Source organism: Mesoplodon mirus, assembly GCF_964341445.2.
Source record: "Mesoplodon mirus genome assembly, chromosome: 7".
NCBI classification, from domain to species: Eukaryota; Metazoa; Chordata; class Mammalia; order Artiodactyla; family Ziphiidae; genus Mesoplodon; species Mesoplodon mirus.
Genome location: NC_138983.1, coordinates 57,462,282 through 57,476,301, shown reverse-complemented (window position 1 = coordinate 57,476,301; position 14,020 = coordinate 57,462,282). Strand labels below are relative to the sequence as shown.

At 55.3% G+C, this 14,020-nt stretch overlaps 1 protein-coding gene across 2 annotated transcripts in view; it reads right to left on the bottom strand.

Annotated features, from left to right (window-relative positions):
- The window catches only part of ARAP1 (ArfGAP with RhoGAP domain, ankyrin repeat and PH domain 1), a 67,110-nt gene that overhangs the window by 48,966 nt on the left and 4,124 nt on the right, over window positions 1–14,020 (bottom strand). The gene's annotated exons all lie outside the window — the stretch shown is intronic.

Genomic DNA, 14,020 nt, shown 5'->3' with positions numbered 1-14,020 from the left:
GAGGAAGCCTTCCAGCAGGGGTGAGGAGGGGGTGAGGAGGCAGACCGACGACAGGCCTGCCCAGAGGTGGAGGCCACACCAGCGGGAGAGGGGAGTCAGGACACCCCGTCCTCTGGCCCTCCCCCAGGACCAGTGGCTGTAACAGGGATGTTGGGCCTGGCCAGGAGGCTGGACTGCCCCCAGGGAAGACATGGGGAGAGGGTAGATGCAGCTGCATGACTGAGTCAGGGCCCCCACAATGCAGAGCCTGTCAGGGGGAACCTAGGGAGACCCAGGGAGACAGGGCCCTCTCCACTAAGCCTGAGAGCCGGAGGGTGGAGGGGTGAGGCAAGGGCGTGAGACTCCAGGGGCCCTGCTCCTAAATGTGTATGGGGACCAAAAGAAGGTGTTTCCAGGCAGGAGAAAGAAGTGGCCATCCCTGAGGGCAGGCCACCAGCAAGCTCAGATGGCCCGGGCTCTGTTCGGGAGGGTGGGTCGAAGGGCCAGGTCTTGGGCAGAGCCACGTTTCCTGCTACTAGGGCAGGGTCAACCACAAACTGCTGGTCTCTGCAGGATGACTTTAGGGGGTATGGGTGAACATGTAAAATTAACTAGTTAGGTATTTATCTTAAGGAGACTTCACAGTTATTTCTTAGGATGGGGCTAAAATAGGTATGGTTTAAAAGTGAATATTTCAAAAATAAATCTTAAGTAATTAGTACTTCATAAAGAGTTGGCAAAAAATGTCAGTGCTACTCAAATGACGATTTTTTTAAAAAGAATTTAATAAGACAATGTAAATAGTCTTTACTATATGCCAGGCACCTAAAACACTTTTTATTAACTTGTTTAAGTCTCATAGCAACCCTATGAGGTAATACCTCACAATTTAAGATGAAGAAACTGAGGCACAGAGAGGTTAAGCAACTTGCCCAAAGTCACACAGCTGGGAAGGGGCAACTTGAATATATGCTTTGTCCAATACAGTAACTAGTAGTAGCCACATATAGCTACTGAAACTCCAAAAGTGGCCACATAATGAAGTGTGCTCTATACAATACACACTGGATTCTAAAGTCTCAGCACAAAGAAATAAGAATATAAAGTATCTCAATAATTTCTTCTATTTATTACAGTAATGAAATTATAGTATTTTGGATATTTGGATAAAATATACTATTAAAATTAATTTCACCTGTTTCTTTTTAATGTGACTACTAGAGAATTTCAAATTGCACCTGTGGCTCGCATTACATTTCTACTGGACGGTGCAGCTCCAGACTCTTAACCAGTTTGCTCACTGCCTCTCGACAGTGACAACAAGCTCTAACTGAGCAGCTGCTACAGGTCAGGCAGTATTCTCAAGATGCAACATGGAATGATGGATGATGGCCCAACCAGGCTACTGGAATGATGAGGGCTGGGAAACAGGAAACCACCTCTGTCCCTGAGAAGGGCCCAGCCCCTTCTTGGGCCTCTATCAAGTTCCAATCCTACACTAAAGGTTTCAGGCCAAGGTCAGACTCGGGACTCCGCACTGACACCCCTCTAGGACAACCTCATTCGAGGCATTAGAAGCACGAGCCAGACCTCAGACGTGTACCCACCCTCCAGGAATCTCAGGTTGGAGGGTGTCAGATATCACCCAGCCGGCGAAAACAGCCCACATGGCCCTCACCAGGCAGGGGTCAGGGAAGGCTTCCTGGAGGAGGCAGCTGCATGAAAAAAGAAGTTTGGAGCAGTGCCCTGCTAAGCCATGCTAGAGCCTGAGGCAAAGAAAAGAAATCAGTGATACTGAATCTCTTTATTTAAATTTTTGATATTTTGTTAATCTTGGATTTCTTTTCATTAATTTTGATTTTTTAAAAAATATTGCTTGGGGCTTCCCTGGTGGCGCAGTGGTTGACAGTCCGCCTGCCGATGCAGGGGACACGGGTTCGTGCCCCGGTCTGGGAGGATCCCACATGCCACAGAGCGGCTAGGCCTGTGAGCCATGGCCGCTGAGCCTGCGCATCCGGAGCCTGTGCTCCGCAACGGGAGAGGCCACAACAGTGAGAGGCCTGCGTACCGCAAAAAAAAAAAAAAAAAATTGCTTAGGGCTTCCCTGGTAGTGCGGTGGTTATGCCTGCCAATGCAGGGCACACAGGTTCGAGCCCTGGTCCGGGAAGATCCCACATGCCGTGTAGCAACTAAGCCCGTGTGCCACAACTACTGAGCCTGGGCTCTAGAGCCCACAAGCCACAACTACCTAGTTCACACGCCGCAGCTACTGAAGCCTGCGCACCTAGAGCCCGTGCTCCGCAACAAGAGAAGCCACCGCAATGAGAACCCCGTGCACCGCAATGAAGAGCAGCCCCTGCTCGCCGCAACTAAAAGAAAGCCTGTGTGCAGCAACGAAGACCCAGCGCAGCCAAAAAAAAATTTTTTTTTAAATATTTCCTAAAATTATTATTTACCTTGATTACTGAGCTTTTTGGTCACCCCCCTCCCTCATATTTTGCACTCACTTATTTTGCCTCACTTGCTCCACCCTAATCCTGGCTGAGTTTGGAGGTTTAAGCCCTTCGGCTGCTATGACACATCACTGAATCTCCACCCACAAGGAAGCAGGGACCAGCAGAGGAGAGTGTCATCCTGTTGAGACAGCAATGGCCACAAGTTCGGGGGGTCCCCTCCCCCCCAACCCTAAGGGCCCAGCTCAGGCTTCACCATCACACCAGCGCCCCCCTGCTGCCCCTGCTTCTACCCTGTCTCCCTCCAGCCCCTCTCCACTGGGCCAACCACCGTCCCACGCCTGCTCAAAGCCCCTTCCATGGTTCCCAGTGTCCTCAAGTCCAGCTCCTCCGGTCATCCTTCGACTGGCTCCAGCCCTGCCGTTTACAGATGAAGAAACAAACACCCACAGGGAGGAAGTGACTTGCCCAAGTTGTCAGCACATGCCCCAAGCCCGGCCGGGCTCAGCTGGCCCACCACTCCCTCCATTTCACTTTTTGCACCAGGCACCAGCTTGACACGTGGAAGCCCCCAAAACTATCTGTTGTCAATGAGTAAATGAACCACATCCTCCCACCTTCAGGTGCTAATTCCAGGCTGCCTCCTCCAGAAAGTCCTCCCTGACCACCCCCTTGGGCTCCTAAGCCTCAGAGGCTGAGTCATGCAGCTCAGTGCTGCTCCTGCTCTGTTCCTGGTTGTCCCATTTGTGGGGGGTCCATCTCCACCCAACCCCCAACCTAGCCTGGGGTATCCTGAGAGCCTGTACCCCTTCTTGTCTCCCTTGCCCTCATAGTAGAGCCCAGGACCTGGCTGTGCTCACAAGGGCACTCAGTCCAGGGGTAAATAAGGGTTGTCTGGAATCTCCCTAATCCTTGCCAACCAGTCCTTCTGCAGGTCTGGCCTGAGTCCCTCTTGCTGGAGCCAAAACTTTCATCCTTCTGTCCTTTAACTACCTTTCCAACACCCAAGGGCAGAGTTTAAATCTCATCGCCCCTTCTCTGTCCCAGTGCAGCATCTCTCTCACACCATCCCTGCCCACTACTGACTAGGGACACCAGTACTGCCAGTCCAGCAGAAAGGCAGCCCTGAGCTTTAGCTAAGGACAAGCACACTCCCACTTCCTTGGTTTCCTAAATATCCACTGCATGCCCAGCCTCCGCCAGATTGCCACCTTCACCTGAATCATCCCTGGTACAGTCCCAAGGTCTGGGATTTTTACCCCATTTCATGGAGGCTGTGTGAAGTGGAAACTTGCCCAGGTCACTTGCTAGAGCCAACAGGGCCTTCAGAGGACGTGACTGTCTGTCTGGCAGAGGCAGTGAGGCTTCCAGAGGGCACTCCTGAGCTGGGCCTTGGAGCATAAGTAGGAGGTTGCACTTCTAGGCAAAGGGAACTGAGTGTGCAGGGCCCGGGGATGGAAAAGGAGCTGGCAGATCCAGAGATGGGGAGAGTTCAGGGGGGCAGGAACAGGAGATGTGAAAGGACAGTAGTGACACCCAGAGAGGTTTAGGGATCTGCCCTTGGTCGCCCATGTGGGTGTGAGCCTCCTTTGCATTCTGATTTGCATGAATGAGTCAGGCCTGGATCCGGTAGCCTTGACAGTCCTAACTCCTTCCCCACTCAGCTCTGGAGTCCCCTCAGCAAGGACCCTTCCCCAACTGCATCTTCAAAGCCCCCCCTCTGCACAGAGCTGTGCTCTGGATTCAAGGGAAGGCCCAATAGTGTGGGGAGCGGAAGAGGAGGAAGGCAGGCCTAGAGCTTCAGACCTGTGGCCTGTGCTCGTCCACCCCCCAACCCCCCCCTGCCCCCGCCTCACAGCACTCCACCCCATCCTAGGCAGGCTGGGCAGGGACCCCAGCGCCCAGACCTCAGGAGAGCCCTCAGAGCTCTCCACACAGGAATTAAGAGCACTACATATCCAGCTAGGCCTGGGTCTACCATGCACACCCCACGCATACCGCAAATGCATACCTCACACAGCCTCCAGGTTCACACACCGCCCACCCCGCCTAGCAGCCACACCACAGCCTTCAGTCCCCATACTCACTACCAACAAGTGGACTGGGTACAACTGCCCAGAGCCCCACGCTGCCCACGCCCCTTGACCCCAGTCCCCCCAGCCCAATCACCAGGTCATACCTGGGGGCAGGGCCACCCTCGTTTGTTGCCCTCCTGGCTGTTCTCAGGGCTCTGTTAACACAGGCAAGAGGACTTGGAGACACTTCCCTCAGATAAGAGGAACTGGGTGGGGGCTGGGTGCCTGGCCCAGAGGGCGCAGAAGTGCTCCCCCCCACCACCGCAGAAGCCAACTCCCTCCAGCCCTGCCAGGCAAGGCAGCAGGTGAGGCCCTCAGGCAGGCAGCTGACTATAACCCCCGGACCAAGAAGCCTATTTTCTGTCTCTCAGGGACTGGTGGCCACGGCATACGGGTGCCAAGGAGGCACACTGGGGTCTCCTGCCCTAACCCCAACCCCGGACCTCCGCCCCGTCACTTGCCCAGGCACCAGATTTCTGCCCCATCCCATCTGTGATGTGGCCTGACAGGAGTGGTGAGGGCTGACAAGGAACAGCCCTCAGGGCAGAGGAATGACTGAGTCCAGGCCCCAGGGCTTGCCTCAGCCATCTGGTGGGGAACTGGGGGCCACTGGCTCCAGGCCAGAACCCCATCCCCCCAGGACGCCAGGTAAGACCAGGTACCAGTGCTGGCTCCATCACTTCTTGCCTGAAGCCCTGGGCAAGTCATGTCACATTCTGAGCCTCAGTTTCCCCCTCCACAGAACAGAGCTGTCACCCAGATGACCGTGACACATGACCATGTGTGTACTAGAGGCCACACTCATTCGGCATCTGCTCACTCCTCTGCTGCTAAGACAGACACTTCCTGTTCCGAGCCCCAAGGCCTTGGCCAGGCCCATCCAGAGGGGCCCTTGGTGCTGGCCCTGTAGCCAGGCTCTAGTCTGGACGCCTTCAGCACCCTGAAATTCTCAGTTCCCCAGATACCAGTGACCCCCACACCCTGCCTCCGGCCACATCCCCCAGCAGGGCTCCAGGGTGGATACACCATGGCCTCCTGGACCTCCTCCTGGGGGGCCCCAGGCACTGCATATGCCCCGTCCCACAGTGAACTCACCCACTCGCCTCTCCTGGGGAAAGCAGGGCTGCCTCCAACCTAGGTGGGACCATTGAGCAAATTAGAAAAAAATGCCTCTTGCTTCAGGAGCCCCACAGCAGGGCATGCAGCTCAGCAAAGAGGACAGGCTGAGTTTCAGTCCTCCTCTCCCAGCTCTTCCTGCCCCCAGCCAGGTACCCTTGGGCAGTGCGCAACACGCACATCTGCACCCAGTGGACTAGGTGAGAGGTAGGATATTTTAACAACCTCCTTAGGGCGGCCCCCTCAGCATCGCCCTAATAAAATGTACAACTAGTTTTATTAATGATCAATGAACATTTAAGACTAAAGGACAGGGGCTTCCCTGGTGGCGCAGTGGTTGAGAGTCCTCCTGCCGATGCAGGGGACACGGGTTCGTGCCCCGGTTCGGGAAGATCCCACATGCTGCGAAGCGGCTGGGCCCTTGGGCCATGGCCGCTGAGCCTGCGCGTCCAGAGCCTGTGCTCTGCAATGGGAGAGGCCACAACGGTGAGAGGCCCGCATACCGCAAAAAAAAAAAAAAAAAAGAGACTGAAGGACAGTAGACAGCCCTGACCTAAATTTCAGGCCTACCTCTAACTCCCACCCCAAATCTTGAAAGACTAATCATTTTCTACAACCTCCACGTCTGTACTGTTTAAAGTTTTTACAGTTGCATATCACTTTCATAATTAGAATGATAAAAGCATTTTAAGCCTATCAGAAATGAGTCTGTCCCAGTTTCTTCCCCAAAACCATCATTATAAAGTAGCTTTGTGATTTTCAATATAACATGCACAGAATACCAAGAGAACTATCGTAAATGAAACTGATTTCCTGGGCCATCTGGACTGGAGGATGAGAAACTGAGCCCCAAAGCTCACCCCCTCCCTCACTGTCTTATCCTCCCGAAGGTCTAAGACACAGTTTATCAAATGAAATCCCCCCCTCCCCACCAACCACAGATCCGGAGGCCAGACTGAAGCCCACAGACTTTCAAATGAGAAATGGACTGAGGGTCACTATGAACATGAGATGCCAGGGTCCCTGTGGTTTGTCCTCTAAACAGCGTCTGACTCCACCCTAGCCCTGCCCCTCACCCACGTTCCCCCAAACCTTACCGGGGCCCCCCCTCATGCCCAAGCCCCTCTCCACCCTGGAGAGGATGAAGTGTGAATGTCTGAAGTACCTCAACTCACCATAAATGAAGCTGATAGTTAAAAGGTTTGGTTTTCAGGCCCTGTCAAAAAGTCTGACAGATAAACAACAAGGTCCTACTGCATAGCACAAGGAACTGTATTCCATATCCTGTGATAAACCATAACGGCGGGACTTCCCTAGTGGCGCAGTGGTTAAGAATCCGCCTGCCAATGCAAGGGACACGGGTTCAAGCCCTGGTCCGGGAAGATCCCAAGTGCCGCGGAGCAACTAAGCCCGTACGCCACAGCTACTGAGCCTGCGCTCTAGAGCCTGTGAGCCACAACTACTAAGCCCGTGTGCCACACTACTGAAACCCGCGCGCCTAGAGCCCGTGCTCCACAAGAGAAGCCACTGAAATGAAGAGTAGACCCCGCTCGCCACAACTAGAGAAAGCCCGCGTGCAGCAACGAAGACCCAACACAGCCATAAATAAATAAATTAATAAGCCTTCCTAAAAAATAAATAAAATGGTTACAATGGTCAATTTTATAAAAAAAAATATAATGGAAAAGAATATGAAAAAGAATATATATGCATAACAATCACTTTGCTTTACAGCAGAAATTAACATTGTAAATCAGCTATAATTCAATTAAAAAAAAAAAAGTCCAAGACACACTGACCTCCTTGGCCCTACCAGTAACCCCACCTCCAAACGGATCACTCTGGACCACGCCCTCCCCTTCCTCTAACTGCCTCCTTATCACCTCGCTTTTGACTCATCCCTCCCCTCCATCCCTACTGCCCCTCCCCAGCTTGCCTGACCCCTGGGCCCTCCTCCCTGCCCTTCCAGCCCCCACACCTTCAACCAGAGTGCCCCTACCTGCTCCTCTAATCATCCCTCCCCACAAGACAGAGCTCCTCCAAACCTGAACCCCCCAGCCCGGACCCACATCCACCTGCCCTACGCCCCCAACCCTTCACTCTTCAGGTCCCAGCTCAGGCCCTTCTCACCTGGAAGGGGGGCCCAGCCAGCCGCACAGCACCTGTGGAGACCTGGTGCCCTCTCACCAGGAGAGCACAGCCTCTGGCCTGGCCCCCTGGCCCCGAAGTCACAGACACACCCTCCTGGGCTGGGGACTCCTCAGGCAGGGCAGGGAGTACCTCTCCCACCAAAGGTTCTGGGTGAGGGGGAGGCCTGAGGTACCACAAGGTGACTCCAGGACGATCCTCCTCTGTGACGACTGCCCCCCATGCGGGAGCTGGCAGCGGGGGAGCTCTTAACACTGCAAATGAGGCAGAAACAGGAGGAAACAGGGCTAACCACAGGGAGGATGCGAGTGCACAGGGCACACAACGGACTCCCTGGCAGCAGGAGTGGACAGAATCAGAGTCACGTCAGTCAGAGACTCACTACACGCCAGAGGGGTTGAGGACAGCCCTGGCCTGATGGGGGAGGGGAAGGGAAGGCTGCTTGACTCCATCCTCTCTGAGGCAACTGGGCACCTGATGTGCCTGCCCTCCCAGAAGGAGAGACTGGGGCTCCTCTGCACCCAGAACTAGCAGCCCAGGAGAACAGGGACCTGACACTGCCCTCTCCCTAGGCGGCCCCTGCAATGGAAAGCCAGTGATCAGCAGGCCCCTTGCTGCTGGCACCTGAAAAGAGGAAGCTCCTGTGTTGGTGGGTGGAGGTGACCAGATGGGCGGGGCAGGGGCTGGAAAGGAAAGAGAGTGAGAGGGAGACGGGTGACCAGCCCCACAGGCTCTGGCCTCCAGTTTGATGTGGGACCTCAGCCTCCCCGACTCTATAACCAGACAACAGAAAGGAAAGACTCTCTCACTCACAGGGAACATTCTAACCCACTTATCTGACCCTGCCATCCCTGCTTAAAAAGACCAAAGGCCATGGTTATGGAGTGCTTCCCATCTACCAGGCGCTGTGCCAAACCTGCTACATGGATTGTTTCATATAACCCTCATGACAATCTGGAAAGTGGATGGTTTTAGCCCGACTTTACAGATGAGGAAGAAACTGAGCCTCAGAGAGGTTCAGTAAGTTGCCCAAGATCACACAGGAGCCCCTCCTTCCACTCCGTCTCCTCAGAGGGGAGAGTGTGGAGACCAGGAGCAGGGAAGTCAGGTAGGAGAGGGGAGGGAGGATGAGTGTGGGCTGAGAAGGGCCTTGAAGGCCACACTAACACACTCAGCCTTACTGTCCAGACAAGAGGAAGCCATGAAGGGCAGCAGGGTGCATGGGGTGGCAGGGAGGCAGGCAGACAGGGGTCCTACTGTGGTGAGACTTGAGAATTCACATAACTTCTCTGAGTCTCAGTTTCATCATCTGTATAATGGGCTTGCGGGGAATAAATGTATGCCTTCAAAACAGATCCCAGGGACTTCCCTGGTTGTGCAGTGGGTAAGAATCTGCCTGCCAATGCAGAAGGCAGGGGTTTGATCCCTGGTCCGGGAAGATCCCACATGCCGCGAAGCAACTAAGCCCGTGTGCCAGAACTACTGAGCCTGCGCTCTAAAGCCTGCGAGCCACAACTACTGAGTCTGCGTGCCACAATTACTGAAGCCTGCGCACCTACAGCCCATGCTCCACAACAAGAGAAGCCACTGCAATGAGAAGTTGGTGCACTACGACGAAGAGTAGCCCCCGCTCGCCGCAACTAGAGAAAGCCCTCGTGCAGCAACGAAGACCCAACGCAGCCAAAAATAAATAAATAAATAAATAAGTAAATTTAAGAAAACAAAAACAGATCCCAACCTACCAGTTCTCACCCTCCAGTGACTTCCAACCTCCCTCAGAGTAAAGCCAAAGCCAGGACAAGGCCCTCCAGGGCTGCATCGTCTGTCCCTGCCTTGCTGTTATTCCAACCAACTCGAGTGCTCCCTCTGCCTGAAATGCTCTTCCAGACATCTGCATGACTCACTCCCATACTTTTTCCAGCACCCTCTCAAATGCACAGCACAGCCTTCCTTCCTGACCACTCTGCCTAAAGAGATGCCCCCCATCAGTCCCTCTCTCCTGACCCCATGTCATTTTTTTGACACCCCCCTTATTTCTAGCGGACACTGTATTATATGTTCATTTGTTCATTGTCAGTCTCCTCAACCAGAGGACGGGGCACTGTCTCATTCATGGCTCTATCCCCAGTGGTAGAAGTGTCTGGCTACTGGGGGCATGGATGAAAGGACGTCTCCAGAGGCATGGCTCGCCCTGGTCAGGAGCTTGAGACAGGGCCCGTGACACGGGTAGGGTGAGGGACACTTGGGTGAGCCAGGTGCCAAGGTTAAAGGTTCATGTCCAGAGAGGTCTAGGAGCGAAAGCTTCAACTCTGAGACTCCTTGGCACCCTCCGTGGCTGGGCCTGCTCCTTCTCTCCACCTCTGTGGCTACCCCTGCCACTTCCTGCTGTGCTGGCCCGATAAACACTGCTGGGGGGGGGCCTCACCCACACAGGGCAAGTCCTGTTCCCCGGAGCAGGTGAGAACCACCCCAGACTTCCAGAAATCTCTGAGACCAATCCCCCCCTCCCTGGCCTGCCTAACCCTTCCACGGCTCCCCATTACCCAGCGGGGCTCAAAGGGCCTCCACCCTCTGGGTCCCGCCACTTACTCCCCCTTTCCAGGTTCATTCCCTCCACTCTCACCGCTGGACACTTGACCTCCAGGACTTTGCTTATCAGGTTCCCTCCGCCTGGAACATCTTTCTCTACCTCGTCCTTCACGTTCAAGTGTCACCTGCTCTAGGCAGCAGTTTCTGACTCCCACGGTCACAGCCTGGGTCACACTGGTGTGTCACTATCTGTCGCTGTGTCACATATACACATTCTTTCTCGCCCCAGCCTTGGCTGGATGCTCCCTGAAGGCAGGACCAGGGTCTAATTTCCCTGCATCCCCAGCTACCAGCCCAGGGTTGGCAGACAGTGAATATCTACTGCTTGAATGAAATCTCCCAATTTTACACGTGAAAAGCAAGGAGCCCAAGCAAGTGATGACTTGTCCAAGGTCACACTGCAATCAGTGGCCAGAGCGTGGCTAGAACCTGGCCTCTAGCCCCCCAGGACCAGGTGCCTCCCATTCTGCTCATGCCCACCAGTTACAGCTCCAGCCTCCTGCCTGCCAGACCCCAGCCCCACCTTCTCCTAGCTCCCCACATGCCTAAGCACCTGCTCCTTAGGCATTTTGGAACCTCCTAATCCAATCCTCCCGCTTCCAGAAGTGGAAAGTGGGCCCCAGAAAGGGATAAGAACCCAACCAGGGCCACACGAGTCAGTACAGGACCCAGGTCCCCCAGCCTGAGCACCCCATCCCCTTCCTCTAGCTTATATCTTGGAAGAACTATGAGGGGGAGGTCCCCTCAGGTGACCTCAGAGACACTGGAGTAACCCCCCATCTCCAAGTGGCTAGGCCAGCCCTGCATTGAGAAAGGTGGGTTTTCAGGTCACAGGCAGTAAAGGCAGAGGAGTGTTTTGGTTCATGTCCTGGAACAGAACCACTAGAACCATTAGATACTCCCTGGATCTTTGGCCTCCCTAGGCTTAGCTATCCATCTTTAGAGCTAAGAAGGAGACAGCAAGAGGAACAGCCCCAGTCTGAGGGAAAAGGTAGGACTTTAGCTGAGGCTCTGGCACCCCTTTACCAAGCAAGAGAGACTCCACCCCAAAGCTGTCCTGCTGTCATCTGGCAAAGCTCAGGGAGGCCCTTTCTCCCCATCAGGCTAGGGCCTCTGGAAACACACATTTTAGCTGCAGAACCACACCGCGGCCCGCTTGGGTGAAGGTCCCCACTCAAGTGGGTAAAAGCCTCACGCAGCTCATACATCAAGGGGTGCCGAGCCAGGTACCTCCTACCCCAACCCACTGGGACATGGAATGCTGATCGCACCCAAACAAAGGCAAAAGCACAGGTCCTCCAAGGAGGTGTCTGGGCCTGAGAGCACACACATGCGCACACAGGAACACACACGGTGCCCCCCCAGAGGCATGTGCAGCAGAAAGGAGCTCACCCAGCCAGGAAGTCTTCCAAGAGGAGGGCACCTCCCTCGTGGGGAGGGAACAGCCCTCTTCCCCATGAGGTAGCTCCCGCTCCCATGCCCACAGGCTCACATGGGCACCGGAAGGACCTGGGGAGGCACTGTGAATTACTAGAAGGCCCTCAGCCAAGGTCCAGTCTCCCTGCCCCCTGAGGAGGGTCAGGGCCTCCCCTGGGGCTCCCAGGCCCAGGTCTCTGTCCACCACCCCTCAGAGTCCTTGAGCCTGGCTTTGACACTCCAAAGCTGGTCCTGGGCCTGCTGAGCCACATTCCATGCGGGCCCTGAGAGGAACTGGTTCACCCAGCAGTACGGCCCAGGCTTTGCTCTGTGACCCAGTCAGCCACCAGCCCTCCCTGGGCCTCCTCTCAATCCCATCCTGGCATCCAGGACAGCCCCGCCCCCAACGAATGAAGAGGAGGCCTGGTCCCTGTCTGTCTCCTCCCCACCCCCATTAAGCTGGCTATCTCTTCTGCTACCACCTAGTCCATTCCAGAACTTGGTTCTCAGATTTCTTTTTTTTTTTTTTTTTTTTGCGGTACGTGGGCCTCTCACCCCTGCGGCCTCTCTCGCTGCGGAGCACAGGCTCCAGACGCACAGGCCCAGCGGCCATGGCTCACGGGCCCAGCCGCTCCGCGGCATGCGGGATCCTCCTGGACCAGGGCACAAACCCGTGTCCCCCGCATCCGCAGGCGGACTCTCAACCACTGCGCCACCAGGGGAGCCCCTCTCAGATTTCTTGAAAGGTGTGTGTCAACGGGGTGTCTGCTGGGAGTGGTGGGTGCAAAGGGCATGAAGAGCCTCCCCCCGGCACCACCACCACCAAGCAGCCCCAAGAAACTCTCCAGGCCTTGCCTGTCTGGCACCAGCTGGCCAAGGTGTGGCACAGGGCTCAGCCTCAACTCAGGATCCACGCAGCCCAACTGGAAGCTTTGCAGGTTCTTGGCACCTAGAATTTCGGAAATTTGGAAGCTGGGGATCTTTGGCACATAAAACCCTGGAATCCTTGATCCCCAATGCCCACAGTCTCAAGACTCAGAATCCTAAAATCCCAGCTGCCCGATGTGGGGAGAGGGAGTGTGGGAGTGGAGAGGGATGGAGAAGCCCTTCCCCCGCCCCCCTTACCTGCGCTGTTTGGTTTCTGTCCTGACCTGTCCACACCTGGGGGCTGGGGGCTTGGGATGTCCCAGGTGCTGCTGCTTCCTGCTCCCTCCCTGAAGCTCCAGGGAAGCTGAGTCCATGACCAACCCAAGGCATCTCACTGAACCAGAGGCTGGGGACAGACCATGAGCTCCTGACTCCAGGCCTGATTATAGGCAGAGCCCTGGCCCCAGCATTATGGTGAGAAGGAGGGGAGGGAAGGAGAGAAGGGGATGCCCAGGGGCAGTGCAGCGTCCTCTGGGGCGGGAAGGAAGGTGGCAGAGGAGACCCAGGCACCTGTGGGGGAGGGGAGCAATACGAAGTGGTAGCTTAGCCCTGATACTGCTCCCCCTGTCCTAGGGCCTGACCCACCAGCACTGTCCTGGCCAGAAGGAGGGAGGGTGGGGCCAGGGTCCCCCAAAGGCCCTGGGAAGCTGAGATTCCAGGTGTGACCTCCAGTTCCCTGCCCTGGGAATGGGGACAGAGGAGTGGCTGTGAGAGGTCCCAATCCTCCTCTCCCTCCCCCTTGCCCTCACAATTGTGCTCTCACAACAATGAAAACAATGAGGAGGAGGAAGATTTTGCCACATTTCTCCCTCCCAGGGGGGAGGGGGGATGCTCTCTGACCCCTGAATCTTCCTCTGGACCCCACTGGCCATGAGCATCACACTCTTGACCACAGCTGATCTCTGCTTCTTGGCCTCTTAGCTCTGCAACCATGTTCCCCAGGTTTGTTCGTTCAGTCACCGACACCTAGCTGTACCAAACCCCAGGCACCTTGAGAGGAATCAGTTTCCTGGTTTGGCCAGAGAGAAAGACTTGGACACTGTGACAAGGCAAGGTGGGCAGTATCTGAAGGAAGCTCAGGGCTTCAGAGGCCCAGGAGGCCCTGACCAGGCAGGGAGGTAGAGTGCAGGCCTCAGAGCGCCCTACCTGGGTTCCAGTCCCAGCTCTCCCTTTCCTCGGCTGAAAGACTCTAGGCAAGTCACTTAACTTCTACTGACCTCAGTTTCCTCAGCAGTAAAAAGGAGAACCATTGTACTCAACAAAGTCCAAACTGGACAGGACGGGACAAGAGCAGTGAGCAGGAGCTGCTCATCCGAG